This window comes from Paramormyrops kingsleyae, chromosome 17 (genome assembly GCF_048594095.1).
Source record: "Paramormyrops kingsleyae isolate MSU_618 chromosome 17, PKINGS_0.4, whole genome shotgun sequence".
Lineage (NCBI taxonomy): Eukaryota > Metazoa > Chordata > Actinopteri > Osteoglossiformes > Mormyridae > Paramormyrops > Paramormyrops kingsleyae.
The window spans coordinates 7,893,356-7,919,819 of NC_132813.1; the positions used below are offsets into that span (position 1 = coordinate 7,893,356).

Here is a 26,464-nt window from a genome sequence, read left to right on the forward strand (position 1 = left end):
TGACAGCATTAGCAACAGAGGGAAAGTGCCATGATTTGGATTCGACTCTGATTTGCATTGTCTGATATTGGATTTGCCTGTACTGTGCAGGAGAGAGAATGAGTTATTAATAAAACTGATTATTTCAAAATATTTTTTTCTTAGATTTGCATGTATTTTATGCATAAGGACAGTGTTATTGGAAGTGAAACTTTGGGAAATCCATGCTTTCTGTCATTGATAAACATCACAGAGTGATGACTGAGCATTGTAATGAGTAGCCATGGAAACGGTGCGTTCCTTATTTTGATGCAGAGAGTATTAAATTTGTATTTTTGGAAGCCATACATTGTTTCTCAGTTTTGTTCTTTTTGTGTGATATGCCATAGGGATTGTTGAATGTGTTTTGGTGTTGATTTAGGGTTCTGTAGACACTAGAAACATTTACCCGCTATAACAGTATCAGGCCATGATAGCGCTGTGAGGACAGTCAGTCAGCCAGCTAACCGTACCCGTTCAATGCTAGATATTTGATCCTGGACACATTCCCATCTACGCGCTAACAAGGGGCTGCTTATTCCTACTAAAACATGCGAAACATATTTTAATCGTTCCCCGGCTGCTGCCCCTCCTCACGGCTGGGTTGACCCCCACTGGTGTCCCGCCACTGTTCATGGCTGGGGGTCCTGGGCCCATGCATTGCATGTTTTATTAAAAAAAGATTAAAAAAAATAAACAAGATGCAGGAAAAAAGGGACACTTGGTCTCTTGCGGCCCAGAATAAAGCTATTTTACCTCAGATAAATTATTAATTTGCCCGTTTGCGTTGGAAAGGGTTCACCGTTGAGCGAGTCCTCAGCCTCTCCTGTGGTAACCCAGAACCTGACCCAGTTTGTAATTAATGATGTGGGAGCGAGTCCTGTACTGCACCGAAAAAGGAGGGAATAAATGTTGGTCCAGGCCGCGCCCAGCTCCGTCAACCGCAATAAAGGCATAAAAACAAAGAAACAGACACATGCCGCGGACAAGAATGCTGAGTTATGTTCCATTTGCGACACCCGTGCTTTTGACCTGGTGCGTAATGAGATGCAAATCGCAGTGTGCCGCGGCGGTCCCTGCTGTTTCTCTGTCCACATCAGAAGAAGGGTTAAATTGCTGTGAAGAAATGTCAAGATAAAGTGTTTACTCAGATCTTTCTAACACTGGGCCTCACATTTTTTCATCTTTGCGTATTTGTATGGCGTACAAGAGGCTTTTCTGAAGCCAAACGATCTAAGAACATGAAAAGATCCAAAATAAGGGCATCTTCACTGTCACCAGCATCATGCCGACTTACGGTTCCGCAGCACTACACCTATGTTCCGGCCTTGTGTGGAACTTGTTTCCAACGAGTGATTCTCTGTTATTTTGTGCTATTAAAGTGTAATTCAAGTTATACCAGAGGCAAATGCATCCCGTCTTTAAAGGTGCTAATATCAGCGATTGGTCAATAGATGAAATTTTGAAATGCAATCATGTTATCATGATGTTATTCAGGAGAAACACAAGCCAGATTTATCGAACTCCATTTTGTTTTTTTTTTTTTGCTCAGAATATGAGTTCTTCCAACAAATGTACGAATTTGGCTCCTTTTTGGTCTCGGAAACATTTGAATTTACCCACATGGCAAGGAAAATGCATAATTACACTTAGGCTCATGTCGAAACTAAGTAATGGTGATTAAGAATTTCAAGTTGATTGCAATATGAATTACACCTCAAAATAAAGTCCTCTTAGCAGCTATTTGATGTCTTTAAGTCTAGATAGATGAAGCCATGCAGGAATACCTTAGCATTCAGGTTTTACCCGCTGCTTGTGAGTAAGTATCACCTTGTTGACGGCAGTTTTTGAGGAGGCCAGTGGAGTTGCAGAGATTCTCCATGTGTGGGATCGTGTGTAGGAAGGACCGACGTTCCTCTTCCCACGTTGCTATGGGCCGTCATGCATTTGCCATAATGCTCACGAACTGAGCCTTCATCTCACAGCCTCACACCAAGCACAGTGAAAAATCTCACGCTCACAGACACCGCAAATATAAGGCTTTATTTGCTCCTTCATAGTTGATACTCGATTAATATATCTCCCGCTTGCCTTGGTTAACATCAAAATTGTGCATTAAATTTGTCATTTAGCTAGGCCATACTATTTCTACTAATACATTTTTTGACATATTGGTGTTGCAGGTTATATGGTATTTGGTTGACGAGTAATGATGCAGCATGTTAAGTGTTGTGTTGGGTTGAAACTTACGTAAACCACAAGTTTTCGGCCTGTTCAAACTGGACTGGTAGAGTGAGGTTTGTCTCTGTGGAAACACACATATCTCATCATGTTACATTTTTGATCACTGTTAGTAATGGTATCAGTTTTAGGTCAATGACTGCAATCTCAATGGAGCACATCAAACAGACGTAGGCCTCAAAATCCATGCGTTACTGAACAGGACAAGTTCACGGCCTTCTCCTTCCTCGTTCCCAACATCACCCTGCAGTCAGACTTGCTGGAGTGTTTCTCAGTATGCGTACTCAACCGTACATGTATGCTCTCGTACCCATTTTGCGTTATCTTCGATTACTGAAGACCAGTTCCAGTACTAAGAACAGAAGTACAGGGGACAGAAAAAATCCCCGGATGTTGTTCTTGCGCCACCCCAAATATCAAGGACGCATTGGTTGCATCCTCACAGAATGAGAACAATCCCATGATTCATTGCTTCTAGACCACAAGTACAGTCTTTGCATTCTTGGTATTCTTGGTATTCAGATGCATCCCTAGGCACCCCGAGGGTCTCCCTCTCTGATTGGCTAGTATCTGTTTGAAGATCATGTTCGCGAATGAATTCAAACAAAAAAATGAATACTGGTACAACTCAGTGCTGTGTATTTTAAAAAATGATGCTGGTCAGAACTTTGAAACTGGGTCACATTCTATGGAGTATGGTGGAGGGCATGTGGAAGGGTTATTGATGGGGATTTATTTGGGGTTTGCTGAACCAACCAGTCTCACCTTGACGCGGAATATCTGCAGGCCAGTATTCTGATTGGCTGATTCAGGTTTACGTTCACAGATTTGTCTCTGGCTGAAAAAAATGTTTAATTTGTATGTTGACGTGCACGGTTTTACTCCACTAAGTAATCTTTGCTTAGACAATGCTATGTTGGACTCTCAACCAGGGAATCCACATTAAATGTAAACACACTAATAGCCTCATTCTCGGATCTAATGGGCCTTTTCTGGTAAATATTGGGGCTCACCCTCATTTGCATATCCATCCAGATCTTTTAATAAGGCCGTATACAATATATGTAAATATGGAAGGTGACAGAATGAATTACACTTTAGTTAGAAAGCTGGGTAACACTTCACTTGAAGCTGTCTTCTAAAATGCATCATAGATACCTTCATAATGCATTATAATGGTCGGAATAAGAATTAATAAAGCATTACAGCATCTTCTATTGACAGTCATAAGGTATTATAGTGTTGATTATAATACGTCATAAACTCCAATGAAGCTGTCATGTATAGTGCACTGCAGATACCTTCATAATGCATTATAATGGTCTGTATAAGAATTAAGGATGCATTGTACTGCATTATGAAGGTATCTATAGTGCATTATAAATGATAGCTTCATAAGGCAGTCATAATGCATAATATACAAGGCTATAATGTGTTTTGCCTTTTTATATATATTACTATGTTTTGTGAATGCATTATAATGTGCTATGTTCATAGATTCTGATAGATATGGCGTTTATAGAGAGTGTTACCAAAAGCTCAAATTATTTGTGAAATTACTTCCTAGTATACGGTCATTGTATTTATAGAATCTGTTAAAAGTATCCATCCATCCATCCACCTACCCACATATTCTGGATAAAGAAACAGGGGTATTGAAGCCTATGCTGTGCAGAATAGGGCATCCGGATGGGCTGCCTGTATGATACATTAGCAAATCAACATTTTTAAATTGTTTCATACTGTAGGTCTTAATAGGAATCATGTCACCATGCTGGAGTTGAAGGAAACCAAAGATTATTATCCTGGTCCTGAGCATATATAGAATACAGAATGGAACACCTAACCAGACCAATGAAGCTCTATGGACAAAACCAAACCTCAATAAGGGCACATATCAATGCACGTATACTGTACATGCTCTGCTCTGTAGTAAGCCGTAGTAAATCGACTTTACGCAACATAATTTATATAGTGAAGACATCGATATCCCTGACACACAACAATGCTTAAGGCTCATTTTCCAAAATAGACGGGAATCAAACGACGTTTAATCACTCCAGGTCCATCTCAGCACTTTCAGTCCTGTTCAGTTCCTCTGAAATGCTGTTACTGTCACTGTGGTTTTGAAAGGACTATAAAAATATATACATATAATAATAAAGGAATTAAAGGAAATTAAAATTCAGTGATTGGTGGGCAGTATCTTTACTGTATTTTACGATTAATGTTTTATGATTTGTGTTAGGAAATTTGAAACTGGCAGATGTTCAGGGTGACTGTTCTGCTGTGTTCCATCACAGCGGAGTGCTAGGTGTCTTTCTTTTAAATGTGTCCATATTTGTTTGCATAACCTTTGTGATTTTTAAATGAAATGAAATGAAATTAAATCAGTGTATTCACAGGTTGACTTGCTGTAGCCGTGCAGTGCTGTCAACTAATTAACGACCAGCTGACTTTGTTGGTATCACTGAAACGCTAGTTACTCTTGGCTTAGCATCTTAACACGTGTGAAGGTTTGGTTTTTTTTCTCAGCTGTGCTGAACCCTGGCAGACAGAGCAGCGTTGGTCATGCCGCCTTTGACAGGACGGTGAAGCGGTCATGTGGGATAGACCTGTGCAAAAAGTGATCGCCGACACTGACAAACCTTAGAGGCCCGCGTTCCTGGGGAGGGAAAGACAGCATCTGCTCCTCCGGGGCAAGGGGGGAGGTGTTACGAGGGGGGTGTCAGCAGAAACAGGCTCCTCTGGTGCCTAGAGATAGCGCATTCTCATTAGAACAATCGCCTTTGCCTTTCATCAGTTCTAGCTGAAGATTAAGTCGAAAATATGGGATGGAAAGGTTCTTCTGCAGCTTTAAGATGGGAGCTTATGGCGGGCCTGGGGTCCAGGGTGACCATAAGCCTTATCTTCTTCGTCTCCCACCACCTACCGCCCCCCCCCCCCATCCGCAACCACCATCATCCTACTCTCTAGCAAAAGCAGAGGTGGATAGATCCAGGTCCATAAAGTAAAAATCCAGACCAAGAGTTTGATTCAACCAACCAGTTGAGTATAAAGACTCACAGTCACAGAGTACTCACTGGTTGGTTGAATCAAAATCTTGGTCTGGATTTGTACTTTCTGGATCTGAGCTATCCATCTCTCAAAAGTGATTGGCCCATATTTTCATAGGTCCCCATAGGCCGTGCAGCATAAAGGACGTTGTGTGTTCGCGGCGCCTCCTGCTTGTCCCTCAGCGTTAATCACTCGCAGGGTGCATTCTGTCACCAGTCCGCAACCTTGCCCGCCTCCTCCCCCTTATTCCCACCCCCCTCCCACAACGCACCAGATCCTGCCTCCTCCCATGGACAGAATCTCCTGCCGTTAAACTGATGCTGTCTTAATCTGCACCGGGATGTTCAACAGGCTTCACCCGCATTCCTCCTTTGGCGCATCCGGCTGTCAAAGCGCAACCCGCCTGGCAAAGGGCCCAAGTCAATTTACCGCCGCCTGCAAAACACAATCTTTATTTAAAATTTGTTTTTGTGCAAACAGGAAAAAAAAAAACTACTGCATTAACCGAATTTCCTTCACTTTCATTCCAATCGGCTTTTTTTTTAAGCTTTCGTTGCATAAACCTTTATAAGAGTACTGCCACAATCTGTAGAGTTTGTGCTTTTTTGTGGGGGTATAACCAAGCTACACCAATGCCTTCCTCGATGCCTGCAAATCAAATTAGGCAAATCAAGGTACTACATGTTGCAACACACCAATCACAGCAGCATTTTTAAGTTCTACGCCCCTTATGTGTTAGTATTTTGTTAGCATGTTCGTGATTCGCCGAAGGAGCTGTCTGTTAGAAGGACGGGGCAGGGCTGTGATTGGAAGGTCAGTCTTTTTTCAGAAGTCAGCACTAACTTGGACTGTAGTCCCTCTTTGAAAAGAGGCTCTTTACTGATCCCTGCAGCACTGAGGGAAGAAGGTGGCTGTCAGGGTAATGTCCCCCCCCCCCACAGATGAGTTTGGCATGCTCAGATTTTCTTTGTCATTGGAGGAAACTGGTTATGCATAAAGAAATGGATCTGGCCACTGGCGAATCTGAGACTGTTGTGCTGACCAATCACTTGGGGGGGTGGGGTAATGGTGTGCCTGTGGGGGAGGGGCATTCATTAAAATGCCACAACCCTTTCTCATACTGCACCACTGCCAGCACGTTCTTGGCACTGCATAGGCAGTGGAAGTGTGTGTGTGTGTGTGTGGGGGGGGGGGGGGGGGGGGCTTGGATACAGGAGAGAAGAGGCAAAGGACAATCAATACCTGTGTCGATGAGTCACGCAGCTGCCAAAGAGAATTATGGGAGCGAGGAACTGAAGGATGCGGCAGTGCCTTTGCAGTGAGTGAACTGCAGGGAAAGGGTTAAGGAGAGTGCAGTGAGCCAGTGTGTGTGTGGGGGGGGGCGTATTGTGAGATGATGTGGAGGTCTTTGATGGTGTGAGAGCCGCCGTAAATCGCTGAGCAATATGTTGATAAAGCTGCCTTCCGAAAGACAGCTCTGTGTCCTTGGAGAGCACACCTCCCACTGCATCCTGCATTATTCGGGGGCCACCAAAGCCCCCTATAGCTGTTTCTGTATGAAACGGATCAGCTGCTGCTAATGCGTCGTCGCCCAGCACCCTTTGCCATTGGTTCGTGACGCGGTATGGGGCGGGACAAGGGCACTAGCTAGAAGACTTGCATGAAACGCGACCAAATATGTGGCTCTGCAGGGTTGCGATGCTTGTCTCTGACCAGAAGGTTGCCGGTTTGAATCCCAGGGTTTGCACCGTGGTTTTATAGTTAGCTTCCTGTGTCCATAACCCCCACTTATTTCAGGGACGGTTTGACCCTGTATTCGCAGTTGTGCACTACTTTGGATAAATATGCCTGCTAAATAAAATTAAGCTTCTGAATATGGCAAATTCTGTGGGACAGACAAAACAAAATGATCTTGTTTAAACCCTAATAGTTCATTGGCCCAGTCAGTGTTTGCTGAGTTTCATTAGCTGACACGGGCGATCACTCGTCAAGGGGATATAGAAGATCGTCTGAACTCAGCTCCTTGCTGCTGTTCTGACTCATGCCAGATTTTATTCGATTCACTGAGCTGCTCAAGTCACACGCGGTGTAGCGCTCACTGCAGAAGGGATGCTGCTGATGTCAATGGAAATCTGTTCAGACCTGTTTCAAGACCGGCTCTTTAAGAAGATCATTTTGAGCAGCTAAGCTTGAGGGTGTCAGCATTTATTTCGGACCTTTTATTCATTAGTGTGATTTTGCCTTAATTGTGACTATGGGTGGTTAACTTAAGCAAATAAAACATCAGTAGTATATTCCCGTTTTATTTATGTCTTGTCAACATGTGACACAAATGTGCAAAGAACATCAGGAACTTCTCTGTGACTGGATAACAGATTTCAGACAGAAAGCACTTGGCGTTGTCATTTCAAGAGAGAGAGAGCACGCTGGATTGAATCAAAGCTATGTCGAGCCTTGAAACGAAACTGTTTACTGATAAATAAGAGCAATATGGTAGTGATTAGACTGTTAAGGATGAAAATGATTACAGAATGATCCAATGAGCGTGGGGACTTAGCGCAGCTTAATCTTGAATAAAGAGAGATGGGTTTATGGTATGTTGCAGTTTGGCATCGCTCGTTAGAATGGGAATTTTCCGAGGCTTATGGATTACTCTGCGCTGGTGGACTGGACTGGGGCCAGGTCACAAATGGCAGAGGTCCAAAAATCAGATTAAAAATAAGCACGGCAGGAGCTAATTACGGGTGGAACAACCAATTAATTTCCATTTATAAACTCTCAAAGACTTGGGGTTCAGGGTGGGGGGTGCTGGGGGACTTGTCATGGGCAGGTGGTGTCGGTCCGTGTGGGACGGGCCTCGTATGTTCCACAGAGGGGTACTGCGTAAACAGAGTGGAAGAAAGGACAGCAAGTCCATCGCACAGCCAAATGGCACGCCTTCAAGAGTGCCGCTCCAAAAGACACTCCTCTGTCTAGACAGTGTTCGGGGATTCAGAGATTAAGTGGCGTTCTCTTAATCTTAATGGACGACAGATCTTCAGAAGGACAATTCAACTGCTGTACAATGTAGACTACACCTGATCATTTTATTCCAAAAATACAAAGATTGTAGCAGAAATAGCAGACTTTGAAAGCGAAAGTATAAAAAAAAAATGAATAACAACAAGGGGATGTTAAGGTATGATTAAGAGACGGGTTCATTTATCCTAATACTGATCACTGGTGTTGTTCATGGAGAGAAGTGACGTGTGGCAGAGGAGACTAGTGGGGATGTACCTTACTGGTGCAGTTTCCAGTGCACTGCAAATTACTAATACATGTTTTGCTGAACATACCAGAGATGGGTCTAGGTTCCTGGCCAATACGGCCCCTTTAAGTCTTAATGCTGGAGATAGGTAGTTCTAACCTAAAAAGAGCCCTGCCTCGTAAATTACTGTTTCAACCACCATTTTTCTTTTACTGTATTGCATTTAAAATGGGCTGCTGGAATGGACTGAAAGCCTACTTTCTTTGTAAATTGTTGGTCTTTGTTTTTTTTGTTTGTCATATTTTTGTATGTATGTGCCAGACGTAATCTGGTGATCGGTTTTGGGTTGATGTTATGCTCGTACTCCTGGTTTCTGCTTGTGTTCAGGTACTGATGTCTTTGTTTTGTTACTATATATAAAAAAAAAAACGTATGTACAATGTAGAGAGATGCACCAGCAGCCTTATTCACATGACAAAATGCCAGAAACCCTCAAACAAAAAGTAATTGAATTAGCCAATTTTTAAATGTATATATGTAATATAAAAAAGTTACAATTATAAGTCTCAATCAATTTTTTTAAATAGTTCTTACATTGTAAGCATCAAGACTAAGTAAGTAAGTAGGTTAATAGGGACATTTATGTTTATTCATTTATTCATAAACAAACAGGTTAGTATAATTAATGCTCACGTTATTATAGGCCAGGCCTAATCCCTATCACAGTTTCACAATGTGCAGAGAGGGAATCCGTGTCCTGACTCTCTGGCCACCAGCAGGGTCCCAGCTGCTTAAGAGCATTTCCTGTTACAGGAAGTAAACTAGTTCTACTCACAAAATCCTTACATGCTATTGAGGCATAGCAGTCGCTCATTGGTTCAGTCCCAAAATGAGGACATCTTTGGCCCCAAGTTCATCCACAAACAGTTTTTTGCTGCTACATATGATCCTGATCTTAATCTTGAGTTTGGCCCATTACCCTGCTTTCTTTAGCTGCCGTTATTTTGGGCTTTTGAACATCATCATAATTATTAATGTGGATAATCAAAGGGAAATCACTCAAATGCCGCTACTGTGTCGTATATGGCGGGGCTTCTGTAATCCTGGCGAAAGTAGCATTTTTTGCAAAACCAATGCCTGTGGGACATTGCTAGATATGCTACACTTATCAATGCATAGCCTATAATTGTTGTTCATGGCCAGCAACTTCTAAGCTTTCCAGCTCGACAGAGGGTTTCACGGTACCCTCCCCCCAGCCAGGTGGTGATTTACAGATGAAGTCAACGACAGCGTCTGTTTCACTGTAGTAATGCACACAGCTTTATCTCCGTATTGGACCTGGAGCATCTGATCAATTTGGTCAGATATCTGGTCAGTCATGTCATGGTTTTTCTGTTGACACAAATAATAACTGCCTTGACCTTTTTGATTGGCTAGTGATTCCCCTGCCCTTAAAGAATATCAAGATTTGGGGAATGGAAAGAAGAGGAATCACTGATTCAGGGAAGGGTGTTTCTCTTTGGAAAGGTTTTAAGGAAGAGGGTAGTGAGGTGACAAGGGGCCTAAATTTATGACCCCAAGGTCATTGGTTCATATTCTCTAGGGGACTCTGGTCTAGGACCCTAATTTAAGATACTTAAAGATAATTGCACTCCGATGACGTCTGTCTGGGTACATCACAAATCTCTTCAGGCACAAGTGTCGACCAACCAATTTCTAAAGCTTTGGGGGAGATGAGATGTTTTGTGGCAAATTTATGAAGCCGTTTGAGATTTGCTGTTACGGTTCTTCTTCTTTAATATCTCAGCAACTGTTGCATTCAGCCAATAGCAGCTGTAAGTCGCTTAAATTTTAATAAATGCAAACGAGTCTTCATATGTGAGCCAAAGTTTAATTTGGAGCAGTTTCACTGACTGCATCTGTTCTCCTAGGAATGGGACAGAATATGAAAACACTTTTGGTTTCTAGTCTGCTGGGTGCTGATACTATATGTGAGTGAAAAAAATATGAATGCCTCTTATCATAACAGTCCTTTTTCAATGAAATCTTGTCTCACACCTGTTATTTTCGCTCATTATTACTTTGATTGGGAGTGTCTATGGATGAATCACTATCAGATTAGCTGCAATGCTAACTTATATAGAATGTATGTTTTTGACAGATGTGCTTCATTTTCCCTCCAGTAATAAGCAAACCAGAATCAACAATTATATGTGCAAAAAAAAAGAAGTCACAGTTTTATGCTGGAAAATTGCTGTTATATTGTAATAGGATATTTATCATCTGGTACCATTTTCTACATGTTTATTTTTTTAATGTCAGCATTTGAAATGAAATTATTGTAATTAATTTAATTTATAATCGCTACATTTTTAGCTTCAAACAGATTTGTATTTTTCAGCCAGACATCTGTTATCCTTAGGGTCAGCGTCTTTGGTTGCATGTACTAGAAACATACAGCCTCACATTTTGGTACTTAGTGGGTAAAATAACCAGTGTTAGGGTTCTTGGTTGATCACTTCTATGTACAACCGGTAGCTAAACATTTTATGTTTGAAACATGATCAGTATGCATCACGCTGTGATTTTCCTTGATTTTATGTATTTTACTGGCTTGTCAATATATAGCATATTACAGGATTGCCGAAGGAAGCGTATTGGGCGTAAACCCAGGAAGTAGATGCAATCCTGGATGGTTGCATTGCTGTATTGCAGAAGCTAGTGTGATTGTTTGGACTCTCTAGGTGAGCTGCATTTCCCTCCCTCTTAATGCCAAGCCCCTTACATCACCCCTCCCCCCCCCCACCACATACACACACACACACACACACACACACACGCAAACACACACACAAACACACACACACACACAGTTTGTTGAATGGTTGTGACATCACTGGGTCACGATTGGTCGGCCAGCCTTCAACTGGCATCGACACCGCCCACAGTCCTGACATCAGCATGAGAGCCTGCGCTCTTCATTGGCTGCTGCGAAGGGGCGGGCTCCGGCGGCGGCGGGCTCTTATCACCTGCGTGCAGCTGCGGACATCCCTTCGAGGGGGAGGGAGGGACACGGAGTGGAGAAGGGAGAGAGACTGAGAGCGCACTGCCTGCCGCCATTCTTGGTCTCTCAGGCTGGCCTGGCTTCTCCAAGCCTTTGAGGACGCGAGTAGAAAAGGAGAAGATGCACACAGACTGCAGTGCTTTCCACAAATGGCTGCTATCATGTCTGTGCGTCACATGTGTGAGCGTCTGTGTAGAAGGAGTATTTATTCACTGATTGTGTAAACATTGATTATGCACTATACAGAAATGTCTGCTACTGGCCTTCATTAACAAACCATAAACATTTTTATTTTTTAAGTGTTAATGGTCTAATTGCACAAGAAAATACACTTTCAGAGCTGACAATATCATTGTTTCTGTCACTGCTTTTTAAATGGTCATCTCACAAAATTTGGTGTGTTTTGTAAAATTTTATACAAATGCTTCTTTGAGACTCGGATTGAACAAAAAGCCACACTTCCATGTTGACACCTTTCAGCACCAATCTGTGCAAATCTCTCAGTTTCAAAAATGAGATCACCTTGATTTAATTATCATCCCCTGAATTAGTAATTTTCTCCACAATAAGCTGGCTTTTAAGTGGGATTTTCCTCGTAATGCCTCATGATCATCTGGAATGTTATTTTTTAGCGTAATGTTCTTTTGATGCAGTAATGGCTTCTTCAGTTTTCTCTCAAGTCTAGTAATCAGCTAAGGAGAGGAAACCATTCATTGTAAATTAATTGCCAACTACCTGCACAAACATATGTTATTTAAATTTCTATATTTATATATGACTAAATGGATTGGATGCCACCGGTATTTTCATATTTTGTAGTTGCTATGCTTCCTGTTCGCTGTACTGTTTTGAAATTAAACTAGTGTGTTCACATTTAACAAGTAATGGCAGACTTTGATTTGCACTGCTGATTAGGGTGCACGTATAAAGAATAATTTGGTCTCAAAACAGTAATGGTTAAAATATTTATTTAAACAGAAAAATGCCTTCTTTACAACCGCTGTGAAATGAAAAATAGAAAGAAAAGAAAAATCTGAATTGATTTTCCTGTTAGTTTCAGCTGTACTTTTTGTTGCCATGGAGACTTGGTCAGGTTCCATGGACCTCCTAGGGCAAAAGTAATTGTTGTCTGTTTCTCAAAGCCAAATTCTACTTTCAAATAGTTCACCTACAGATCAAATAATAACCATTTTGAAGGATATATTCCTGGTGGCAGACTCTTTGGCCAAGTTTTTATTTGCTATGGAGGCTTTGTGAGTCTGTCTGTTAGGCGTATTGCATCCCAGTAATGATGGAATCCTGAGACACATTACATAGCACAATTTAAGGCAAGCATGGAGGGGTGAATCCAAACAGCATTTTGTTTTTAAGCTATATTTGTCTTGATGCATGATTGGGTAGGAATAATTTCAATCACAAAGTTCTCCAAATTTAAATTTACTCCTGGCTATCCTGGAAGGCAGAAACACGCTTCCCATATACAGTTGTGATGTGTCTTAGGCCTATTCAGGAGGACAACATGCAGAAGCACCCAAAAATTTAATCAGGACAGCGGTGGAATGATGAATATGTAAACGGTGCTGGGACAGGGGTGACCGGAGAGGAGATGCACACCGGGACACTTCGCAGTGGGAATTCACCTTGATAGAAAGGCCGTCTGCCAACGTGAAGGACGCTGCCGCATCTGCCAATCCTAATGGCCCCGTTCCTCAGCCCCCCCGGGGTTTCTGTGGGTGTTGTGGCCGCACGCCCTGAACAGGGGGGCCAGTTGCGCTCTGAGGAATTGAAGAAGATGCTGCTTGTTAATAATTGAGAGACAGAGAGAGCGAGCGAGCGAGAGAGAGAGAGAGAGAGAGAGATGCTCACTCACAATTCCTGCAGGAGTAATTAGCTAAAATTGTGGGAATCTCGTGCCGTCGAGAGCACGCTTACTCAGTGATGCGCTTGTGTATTGAGCATTTTGGTTTGAATCAGAGCTCCTGCCGCGTGATGTTTGTCTTCTCCGTGTTTTGGGGCTGGTGCCTTCTGCAAAGGAGCTGTCCGCACCCTCCACTGCAAATCGAGTGTAATTAACGCCCAGCCGATCAAGGCATTTTATGCAGCTGCAAGGGAGCTTCAGGCCTGACGTGATGACCTTCTTTTTTGCTCTGGCCCTTCCCTGTTCCTCCTCCTTTCCTTTTTTTCAGTCAGTCAAGTTCTCGGGTAATGACAGAACCGGTTGTACTGTTCTCTGTCATGTCTCTGACAAGCTGAGGACCCAGTAGTGTGTACAAGGTCTTAAAAGCTGTACATGTACACGATTCTTTTTTCTGCAACACTAATGTTGGAACACTAGAACGCATTAGGTTCCTAAATCCCCAAAATAACATGCACCATGTAAAGAATAAAAGGGAAGTAACACAATATTCACCACTTTGGATTTTTTTGCATCACTTATTGTTTTCCCCATTTAATCCAGTTAAAAGGGACCTTCTGTTTCATGTTTATTATACAAATAACAATGGTACACGATGTCCTGTTCAAGGAATATGTAAGGTTATTACAGGGCACAAATAAGAGAAAGAATGCAGCGTAAATAGATAAACACATCACACATCTTTCTGTTTTGTGCGTTCTGTTCTTGCTAGGTGGCTAATCTGCAGGGTGAGTGTCATGTTATCAAACGTGATGCTCGTCACAGAAGCACACAACAATTAAATATTTTTAATTGCTCCTGTTAGCTGGATTGGAGGGATTAGTGGCATACAATAGAGACGTATTCAGGACTATCAAAGCAGAGGAGAAGTATGACGTGAAGGTGTCAGACTGGTAGGTTGGTAGGTTTCCGTTTGAGCTTCCTTGTTGAAAGGACTTTTGGGTTGTATCACGTCTCCTTCAAGTCTACTGCCAAACTATTTAATTTGGTCACTCATAATAGAATAACAGACCCCCATCCCCACATGATTCTACTGAGTAAGCAGTTTGAAGATGGATGGATGGACATATGGGTGGGTGGATGGATGGACATATGGGTGGATGGATGGATTGATGGATGGACATATGGGTGGGTGGATGGATGGACATATGGGTGGATGGATGGACATATGGGTGGATGGATGGATTGATGGATGGACATATGGGTGGATGGATGGATGGATGGATGGATGAATGGATGGATGGATGGCTAATAAATTGCATCTTGGCCATATTGACATATAATGAGTTACCTATGGTGTCATATATGCATGAATTAACAAAAAATATATAGATGGACTAATGGGGAAATGGATTTTATGAATCTTATGAATATGCACTGTTTGTTTTTAATTTTCATTATTTGCATCAGGAATTCACCTCCCTCAGTGTGTTTCAGAGATGACATTTTAAAGGTAGCTGAAATTCGCCAGATAAAGGACTGTCCTGAGCGTGGGAATTCAACGAGTCATGTGATCTCCCGTGAGTCTGGGGTATCTTTGACTGCTCCTCTCAGCTGGGGGGCTTCAGATGTAAAGATTGGTGGGCTAACCCTCTTGTCCAGGTAGCTGGAGAGTAGGCGGGTCTCATGCACCCTCCCTGCTTTGGATCCAGCCTCGGTTACTGCACCGTTGGAATAGTGAGAGAAGAATTCTGCTGGTATGGCTTCCGTTGGCCTTTTGTGGCTCAGAAGATGCTAACAAGTGATACAGAAGATGCACAAGCAGGTCCCTACATGGGTTTCCCCGTGGATCATGAGCATATCACTCAGCAATATGTCCACGTGGTTCCTTAAACATTTCGTTTTTGATGTTGCTATCAAATGTGGCGATTCACATGTTGATATGCATTATGTGCGTCAGTTGGATCTTCAGACGATGCTTTTGATCGCACTAAGAAAAACTACTTACACTGTACTGTGTGCAAACAAGCCCCTCTACATGCGTGCAATCACACACACACACACACACACACACACACACACACACAGGTCTGTAATTATATCTTTGTGGTGACTCTCCATTCATATCTATGGGGAAAACTCTAATCTCAACATGACGACCTTAACCCCTACCCAGCCCTAACCTTAACCATAATTAACCAAACAAAATACGAGACTTTTAGCATTTTACTTTTTTGATTACATTCACAGACCTTTGTGGGGACCTGAAAAATGGTCCCCACAACGTGAAAAAAATGGTTTTTATTACATTGTGAGGGATATTCAGTCTCCTACAAAGTACTATAAACCTAATCACACACACACACACACGCACACAGTTGCAGCCACCTGGTGCATAAATAAACAAATATTATAACTGCAAAAACTAACAATGACAATTTGCCAATAAGGAACTCAAAATGTTCCATCTGTCTTCCAAGTGACTGAAGCAGTGGTAATTAGAGCTAATTTCTTCTCTAATTGCTAGGCTATTAGCTCAAAGCTATCCCACCAAACCGTGTGTCTGTGCAAACTGGGTTGGAGCAATCACACCCCACCTTCAGTCCGCCGTAGTGAGACTAAGGAGACCAGATCAGACTTAAATCTTTAGTCCTCCGTTTTACAGCTCAGCACCTATGCTCTCAAGATGACGAGGAAGAGACACATGTGGAGAGTTTGTTGCTAAAAGGTTACTTTAAGCGTAGCACTTTGAGCTTGTAGCGACACAGGCAGACTAGGATAAAACATGTTTTTTTTGCCATTGTATTCTCTACAGTTCTGTGCTGTTTTTTGATCATCAAAACACATCTTTGCAGACAAGATGTATATATCTAATTCAATTAAATTATAGTTATATATGTTTATCTTCTGGGTTTACATTAATTTTAATCTTAATTTAGCAAGCTTATGTACATATTTTCTATTATTGGTTTTTTTTTCCCGCAAAAAATAAATAAAATGTATCTCCATCTGATCTTTCAGCCTAAACAGTGTGCATTGTGATACCTGCACCATCATTCTTCCCATTGTCTGCGTAATAGAGAGACCCAAATAGCACATAATAAAATCAAATTTCTCTGAAGAATACATCCGTATGTTAAAGCTAGGAGATCATTTGAAGGGGGTGGGGGGGGGGGGGGGCTCTCTGAAATGCACTATTAAAACAACAAGTAAAACAGACATTTTAAAACCAGCCATTGTGCCTAGTGGACAGACAGAGGGTGCATAACCAGCAATTCTTCTGAAATGGGAAAGAATCTATTTGCTTACGGAAGGCGTTTGTATAATCCGTTAGTTACACTTGGCAGCTGTGAGCAAAGATATGGCACTGTGGGATTTTGCATAAATATCATTCTGAGGACAAAGAAAGAAAACTGATAAGCACTGGTGTTTGGGGTCCTTTGCATAATCCCGGCTAATCCATAATCTGAGCTGAGAAACACTGAGATATTTAAAGAGTGGGGAGAAAAATACCACATTAATGAGGGCATATACCCGTTGTTACTCTTTCCAGTGCTGCCCTATAGGATAGCTTCAGTAATTAAATAGGCAAATAATTTAAAAAATCCCAAAATAGCAATGCATTCATATACTGAGCACAGCTCCAATTTAAAATACTTGAAACCTTCATTTATCTAGATTTCAAGCTTATTTGAAGTAGTTACCAGTTGGAATGAATTTTTAAACCCTTCTGATGTTTTTTTTCCCTTTGGTGATGGACGGCTAAAAGCACATTACTTGAGCTAATATAGAAGAATAAACAAACAAAAAAACCCCACAAACTGGTCATTTATGAAGATGATTTCTTTGCTTTCCTGCTTATTTTTCAAAAAAATGAAGGTGACAAAGAGGAATATCTTTAAGGTGAAACACATTACAATAAATTTGAAAAGCAAGGCATAATGAAAGGATCAATGCTGTATATTGATTTTATGTAAGTGTTAAGGGGTTACTTTATAACTGGTAGAAACCACTGCAAGAGGCTTAACGCAATAACTAGCAGCTGCCGATTGGACAATTCGGGTCACATGCTTGTCGACTCGCCATCTTTGTTGTACTTGAAAGTAAATAGCTTGGGGAAATAAGGAAAATTGAAGGGACAGTGAGGGAAAGAGACAGACATTCATCTCTGAGAAAAAAAAACTCATAATAAACAACTCTTTATAGGGGAAGATGCCCTTTTAACAATGTTCTTTTTATTAATGGGCCCAATTTTTTTCCTTAATTTTCTTTCTGGTTTAGATGGTTTTGCGCCAAGCCTTTCCATCACCAGCTCAATACGTGCCCCATGTGCTGTAACTTAATGGGCAGCTGCTGAAATTGTGTTTGTTGAGAGTGTTGCAGGCTAAAGTGTCAGAGTGCCCTTACCTGCCCCCCCTTACCGAAACAGCCCCCGTTAACAGCGATGTACAACACAAACACTGATAGCGAGACGAACAGGCAGAGCAAAACATTTTATGCAATATAACTGTAACAAGGAATCATTCTGACACCTTTATCTTTTACTGTTTTTAGGTATACAAATGTAATATCTAATATTTAAGGGTATTGCACTGCAAGGGTTGTCTTGGATATTTTGGGAGGCTTCTCACGACGATATGTGAGACAAAGAGAAAAATAATCTAAAAATTCAGGAAAGCCAACAGATGTAAAAAGTGATGAAAAGGAGTGTCAATAATGGTGTCATGGATGACCAGATCCATACTCTAGGCAACAGAAGAAGGGGGGTTATGGGTAGTGTCAGTGTCAGGTGAATTTAGTCTCTATCAACAAATCAGTCAGAATTTAAATATTTACATTAATACCTATTTATAAAAAGGTATACTTTATAGCCATTTTATCATGCATCATGAATGCTCTATGAAGCTCTCGCTTATTATGCCCTATAAATACCTTCATAATGCATTATAATGGCTTATACTGACCATTTTAATGCATTATGAAGGTATCTATAGTGCATTATAGATGAGCGCTTCATAGAGCATTCATAATGCGTAATAAACACAACTGCGATGTGTTATGCCTTTTTATTAATAGCTATAGCCATGTTTATAATACTTTATAAATTCATTATAATGCATTATGAAGGTATCTATAATGTATTATGATGACTGCTTTAAGTAAAGTGTTACTGAAAGAACAATTTTGCATTAGAAATAGACAAAATATGAAAAGGGGGTAAAAATTAAGATGGGGCAAAAAACTTGAGGAGTAAGCCAGTAAGCTACTCTCTGAGGGACTCAGCGCAGCATCAGCAAAATGGATTGCATGTTGGACTCACAGAAGCCCAGTGTACTTTTACAGAAAGGGGTGTTCTGTCGCTGTGCTGTTTAAGACATCATAGGAGATCATATTCAAGGTTGTTGACTTAGATCATGGCATTAGCATCAGCCATTTTAATACAGTACATTAGGAATCACAGTCGTAATTCACTGATACTTGAAGTATTTTGCCTTAATTTGTAATTCACTGTGATCAAACTGGTCTGCTTTTGTAAGGAACTTACCATATGCATTTATGTTCTTATGAAGAACATTGTTTCATTACCTTAAAGAAATAAAGATTTAAGCATAATATTAAAGATATATGTCAGTAAGAGACAGCACTGCATTTCCTTGTGATTTGCATACTGCTTGTATTGTGATTGTAACTGTAATATTTTCAAGTATTTACTGGATGAACCAAATGCAACTGGAAACTCCCTGTTCCCTTCATGTGAAACACTGTGATGTCATGAAAATTTTATAACACACATGATAATTTGAATCAGTTTAATTTCAATATTTTGTGGAAGAAATACAACATACTTTACAATGCACACAAAATAAGTTACATGAAAAACAGTTTTTATTTATTTTGTCAAATATTTAAACTACATACAAAAGGAAAAGTTAATTGTTGGCGAAGGTGATTGATGGTGCATCACAAGAGAGTCCATTGGATAAACTAGGTACCAGAGGTGGAGATTTCAGGTCCAGAGAGTACAAATCCGGACCAAGATTTTGTTTCAACCAACCAGTTGAGCATAAAGAGTCACAGTCACAGAGTACTCAACTGGTTGGTTGAAACAAAATCTTGGTCCGGATTTGTACTCTCTGGACCTGAAATCTCCACCTCTGCCAGGTACCATTTCATTTCTATTCACTGCACTGAAATATTGTAAAAACATATAACATCCATTGATCTTCTGTGTATCTATGGTGCATAAGTGCGTGTGTCCTGACGGTTTTTATTAACAGTACATTTTATAAGCTGCATGTGCACACAGATGCAATAAACCAGGTGTGCAAGTACAATTTTTGCACAATGAAGCCCGTCCACCAGACGCCTGCCAAAGCTGTGCTAGATGCCGGTGTGTTCAGGCAGTGGGTAAGACACATCTTGTGCCCTAAGAGCCTTTAGCAAATGAGACCTGGCAAACTATCCAGCAGAACCTAATGTTCTCCTTCTTGTATTAGTCAGAGCACAAACAGAAAAGCACACGGTCATAAGTCCCTTCCTGCAGTCAAGCGACTGCTCTCATTTGCATTGTTCTTTTTTTTTTTTTTAACTCTGCTGACGTGGGCGTGGGAGACCGGTGTGTGTGGGAAGGGCGGGGGTCTGATAGGTGGCTCCTCCGCAGGTTGGCGGACTCCAGCGCATGCACGGCGATCAGATCAATGGCGTCCGGGGATCGTGGATATCAAAGGCTGCTGTTTGGCAGCCTGGACGGCTCCACGGACGCCGAAAACTGGGGGGGGGGAGCTTATCCGTCAGACAGCAGTGGATGGCCTGCATCTTCATACAGCTTGGCGGGGCCCTTCAACAATAAAGATGGCGCATTGAGGGTGTGTGCGTGTGTGGAGCGATTTTACCATATTTGCTCTTTTTTCCGTCCTTTTTCCATGACCGTGCTTGTACGAGAGCCTGAGCTGCGTACTGCTTCCTGGGCTGCACTGCACATGGCCGACACCTTGGGCTGCAATAATAGATTTATTAAAAAAAAAAAAAGGTTATCTGCAGTGTTGTTTTGTTATTTTAAAAATGGAGTATTTTTGACTCCCTTGTTAGCTCCTAATATTGCTACAGGAGTCGTGTATATATAGGAATATATATTTTTATTCACAAAGACCACAGATAAATATTTTTAGATATTATCTTTCTTCAGGTGTCTATTTGGTATATGAAGCAAATAAATGATGGCAGATCCTTTATAAGCAGTATGTTCCTGCTTTATGCGTTTATATGCACTGTTGCAGACTAATTGACTTCTTGGATTAACAGTTTGATTTGGGATTAGCTAATCCAGGGTTAGATTCTCAGGGTGTCAAACTGATTAATTTATTGTTCTGACTCGCTTGATCTCGGTTTAGCCCCAAACCAGGATTTAACTTTATGTAAATTGAGGATGCTGCAGTCTGAAATTTGGTTACTTCGTAATGTGGTGCAATGCCTAGAGATAGCAATCATTGGATTTATGCTTTGTTTGGTTGTCAAAAGACACGTTGGCTTACAAAAACTATTGGGGGAGCGGGGGGTAGGGATTTATGGTCATCTCAGGAATGACAATCAGGTGATTGAGGTTTTAAAGGTTGATTACATTCATCTGCCCCTTCATTCCCAGATTTAATTGATGATTTTAATTTCTCCCACAATAACCTGGGTCATGATTCTTTCCCTAGATATAGTGTGCAGTCAATGACTCTTGTTCGTGACAAATTGCAGTTTTTTAAATTGCTACATCTTCCAAAAACTTTACTTTTCATATACAGAGATCATGTTCCCCCGACCACTTTCTTGCCCAGTCCCCTGATACCCTGCGCTGTCTGCAATTCCCGAGAAACACTATCGCACTTCGTAGACATGTTTAAAACTTAATCAAGTCGCGAGATGGGTTTCCCTGAAAATGAAGACTCGAAAGTTGAGATCTTCTTTCCATAATTAATTCATGTGCGCCGTCGGTGATGCCTTTCAGAAGGTTGCAGAGCTGGCCTGATTGTTTGACAAGTGGCAGGGATTGAAACGATAGGGGTGGTGCGGGACGTGTGGGAGGCCGGTGTGGTGAGGGCATTCCTGATGTTGATTGCACAGGGAAATTCCCTATAAAGCAAATAGTTTGTTTGTGAAGGGAGTGCTACTGTCATTAGCTCTGGCAGGTGATCAGGCTCCCTGGACAAAACAGCGGTGAAGGTCATTATAATGGCTTTTTTTTCCCCCCTTGTTTGCTCAATGTTTCGTGTATGAGTCCCCCCCCCTCACCCCCCGGGCAGATGGGCTAGGGAAGATGGAGATCTCCCCTAGGGATTTCAGGGCGGGGCGCCTCTGTCATAAAGCCAGTATAGCAAATAGATAGAAGAGTCTGAAAGCTCAAGTTCGAGCCAGCAGCTGCACTGTTCCCAAGGGTTGACGGGGGGCGTCGTCCACAATTCAACACGCAAAGAGGAACGACTGTTGAAGCCCACGTCAAATTTGTCTTTTTTAATCTCGCGGTCATTGAGGGAAACCCTTTCAGTCTTATCCATAAATCAAGAGGCCGGAGTTAGCGTTATCAATAAGTTAGCATTATCCAGGCACGTTACGGACGGTAATTTGAGTGCCTCGCCGCTCGCCACCCCCCCGTTATCTCTCGTGTTGTAAAAGAGCCTCGCAGATACACTCCGTGTTGAATGAAACAGAATGAGTCATGGCTGTGTTGGCGTGGCATGCATTTACACTCTGAGCGCTGCCAAAGAACGTCGATTACCAATCGCTCTGTCCTTGAAAGGTTCGTGCAATTAAACGGGGTCAAAAATAGCTAGCGAACGCTGGCAATTTCAATATAGAGAAATACATTTCTCCTGATTAGTTGCTATCAACATTTAAAAGTTAAAAGCACAGCACATGGCACAAACAATTTAGACTATTGTAAAGCATTGATTTGCGAGCCATGCTTGACAAAATGCAGCATCCAACCGATTTGTTTGTTGTGTTTATTTCTTTTCAAACGTGTGTTTACCCTTTTTTTCACCGGATCTGGTTAGAGTTAAACCCCTGAAGGCTGCCAGTGTGTTACAGGCGTCTCGTGATTTTGACAGCGCGGGGAGAATATTCGTCCTCAAGGTCCGCCTCTCTCCCCAGAGTCTCGTCTCCTTGGTGACGGTGTCGGAGTTGACCGGGAGCTGCAGATGGATCACTGCCCTTTATCAGGTTACACGATTGGCCCATTAAAAAGAAAAAAAAGAAGAAGAGCGGTCTGCCGCTGTAATGGGGGGCCTCGCCCTAAGTGGATCCCACAGCACAGGGCAGCGGGTGAACCGCAGTCACCGGAGCCACGTGGCTCTTTTGTGCCAGCCGGTGGGGTTGATGGTTGGTGGGGGGGTGGGGCAGGGGGGGGGGTATATTAACTCATTTGTGTTAATGTGAATAGCGGACAAAAGAATGCGGTGTGACAATGAGGTCCTTCTGCGCGCCACTTCGTTTGTAAACCCACGATCCAATTGGGTCAGGGGTGTGCAATCCACACTCACTTTTACTCAGCACCTTTGTGTGCAAATACTTAAATCCAAATGCAAGTTAAGGGTAAAATTGCTCCTTGCAAACTGAACTACAAGATATATAGGGAAAGGTGTGATGGGGTGATGGCATAGATGTGATACGTTTATTACCAGAATCTTCATATATATACAGTATATATGTATGTGTGTGTGTGTGTGCTATTCATATACTATGAAGATTCTGGTTTTTCCCTTAGTAAAAATCCCTGCAAATGAACAGCACTTCTGGCTACCATTTTCGGTGTTACGTATCTGACATCATGATTGCACGGCAATAAAAAGTCACTAATAAAAAAATAAAAAACATATATTTTTTTTAATTGGGCCAAACAGCTAAGGTTTTATTCAGTGGGTGTTAATTTGATTGATTTATGATTCATTTTTGTTTTTAATGTCAAAAGTAAATATTCTCTTTAATAATAACTTTAATTATGCCTAAAAATGTATAGTTTGGCATGACGTTAGTCATTTGTAAGTGCTGCTTGATATTTAAAATAACCCTCCGCAATAACAAACATGTCACTTTAATGTGTGTCTGTTTTCATCTTTGTTCCTTATGGTGAACCATTAACAAACCATGCCCCCCCCACACTGAAATTCCAGTGATGCATGGTAGGGTGGATTCAGGGGCACGTGTTCTGTGTTTCGCTTGCGTGTGATGTCTTTGGGCTGTAGGCCCCCGCTCAGTGGGCATGTTCTGGCTGTGTCTGGTTAGCAGGTCAGGAATCGACTCCCTGGATTAAGTTCAAAGCCACACTGTAGCATCTCTCTAAAGTAATTACCCCATGCCTCACTCAGACAGAATTTGCGGGTGTGGTAATCTCAGTGGCATATGGAGATGAAGGGAATCAGTGCCTAAAATAATAATAATAATAATAATTATAATAATAGTAATAATAATAAGAAGAAAAACAACAACAACACTAAATCAAAAGGACCAGGAATTCTGAACTGGAGTTTCGGACTTGAATGGAACAGGCTACATACCGTTAGCTTAGCTGTATAGAGCAACGTAAATTGGCAAAAAAACTACATGCATCTTTAAAAATCATATATCTTAAGCAGATTTTCTTGTGTGTCCTATATTGCACTTTACGTCCTATGAAGGCGCACGACTGCATGGCAGGGAATAAAATTTGGCCTTCATTTTGTGGCATTTGTGTGGTATATGCTGGTTTGTCGTAGCGGCTAATCTATACTCCAGAAACCATATCAAATACCAGTAAAGCACTTACTTGTGGCTGGAGCGAGTGTATGAACACTGTGGCCTAATTTCCTTTGTGGTCTCTGCTGACCCAGTGATACAATAATGAAGATTGTGCAGGCACTAGTGCAGCAGCCAGTCTGCTTGACAAATGCGTCAAGCCTACCCGGCTAATAGAGGCTCCTCTAGTTCAATGATTGAAATGAGTCTGCCTGGGCATCTGGATTTTTATCTGTCATCTGAAAACCTTTCTTTCGGACCTCTACAAGAGGATAGGGGTTATATTTTGACGGTACCACTGTCTCCTCTACATAGTAGCTAAACCCTTGAGTCTTATTGTTATTGTAATTATATATTTCTTTTTTGCTTTGTGTTGAAGACACTTATCTGGAAAGCAATTCACTCAGGAGCCCTGAAAAATTTGGAACGTAATTGGATTGGTCTGGGTTGGGGGCAAAATATGATATAATTTCATGGGGTCCAACATGTCTAACGGCGCCGTCACTGTCCAGGGAGGATTTTTCACATAAGGAAGGGCTTTGTTTATTTCCGGCCAGCTCTTTCCGGCAGATTGTTGCGAAAATGTGGCGTCCGCTTCCCTGCGGGGGGGGGGTCACGGCCCCGTCGCTCACCGGCAGCGGCTCCGGTCGACTCTGACAGACTCTGACCTCTGCGACGCACCGCCTGTGCAGCACAGATAACAGCGAGAGGTGGGCGGAGTCAGGGGGTGGCGGAAGCGTTCTGATTGGTGGGACAGTTCTGACGCCGCGTAAGGTGGAAGAGTGAGGATTGGTGCTGAGATAAGGGTGTCACAGACTAGGTGAGTCATGGAACAGTCAGGTGGGGAGTGCACAGCTCACCCCCCCCCCCCCATGGCCTACTCCCTCATTGCCTTTGCTGTCTCTCTCCCCTTCCAATCTCCGCAAATAGGATTACACCAGGATCCGATTGTTCATGGTCAAACAGGAGAGACGGCCGTCTCTGATGTTTATTAAGCGTCCAGGCAGTTGATACAAAAGCTTGGAGTCTTCCTTTCAGGACTCGTTATCCTTGAGACGTTTTGGTTTTTATTTTTAGGAGTTATGTTCCAGCATAGGGGGGTGGCGGGGGGCATAATACGAGGGGGAAAAAATTCAGTTGTGGCCACTGGGCTTTACAGTCGTTTTGGTCCATTTTTGGCTTGAGGGTGTCCTATAAGGACACATTTACATCAATAAGCCTCAGTAAGCGAGGCTTTTAATGCCTAGTTGGGATCTAATCAGTGGCCACATAATGAAAAGTGGTGAAGTTCAAGCTTATTAGTTAGTTGCATGGTTGCGTATACTGTAACACTGCCCCTCCCCCCACCCCTTGGTACTCTGCTGTTTTACGGTTGTCAGTGAGATGCCGGGACACATTTTTCCACTTCTAAAATTAGATGCCATTTCGTGGAGCCTCAGTGGGCGAACGCAGCGGCGGCTACCCAGCCTGAAATGTGACGTGCCCTGCAGTCCATGGAGCCGGCAGCAGGGGGCGCGGCGCTTAAGGAGCAGCGGCGTGTGGCAAAACCATCCAGCCGGCTACCTCAATTACTACGCCTCAGCTGTACAAACAGGAGAAAATATGAAACTGCGAGCTTTCGTAAGCGATTTAGGATAAAACCACCATTAAGAGGCTGAATGGGTATGTAATGTAAATGTAATGCTCTCCCAAGGCTGATCGTCCCTAAACAATAAAAATCTCATCCACACGAGAAGCCTTCTTCAAATGAAGGTTTTATTATTGTTTTTTTCTGTACAATTAAGTTCAGATGGTCTACGGCCAATAAACAGAGACAGTGACAGGACAGATGATCATCCTGTAGCCGAGTTTTAAATCCCTGTAGCTGGGATTTCTGTGTAATCCGTGCATGTTGCAGTTTACCAGAGGGAAATCTACAGGGGTTCCCCTATCCATCTTCTTCCCTGTTTTATTTAAAGCTCCTTATTTATATTTAAAACATGCTGTTGTGCAGAGGTGAATAGTTCAGGTCCAGAAAGTACAGTAAAAATCCAGACCAAGATTTTGTTTCAACCAACCAGTTCCATACAAAAAGTCACAGTCACAGAGTACTCAGCTGGTTGGTTGAAACAAAATCTTGGTCTGGATTTTTACTTTCTGGACCTGAACTATTCACCTCTGCTGTCAACCCATGACAATATTTGCTGTCTTCCATATTAATGCCATGAATATGACAATATAATTATAC

The 26,464-nt window shown here is 42.1% G+C and overlaps 1 protein-coding gene and 1 long non-coding RNA gene across 5 annotated transcripts in view; one reads left to right on the forward strand and one right to left on the reverse strand.

Moving 5' to 3' along the window:
- dscamb (Down syndrome cell adhesion molecule b) overlaps positions 1 to 26,464 on the forward strand; it is a 160,098-nt gene that overhangs the window by 44,701 nt on the left and 88,933 nt on the right. The gene's annotated exons all lie outside the window — the stretch shown is intronic.
- LOC111844896 (uncharacterized) lies at positions 12,628 to 13,675 on the reverse strand. The gene is made up of 3 exons (XR_002838496.2): positions 13,498 to 13,675; positions 13,268 to 13,402; positions 12,628 to 12,734 (listed from the first exon to the last, which is right to left on the reverse strand). It is a non-coding gene; the product is annotated as an uncharacterized lncRNA (long non-coding RNA).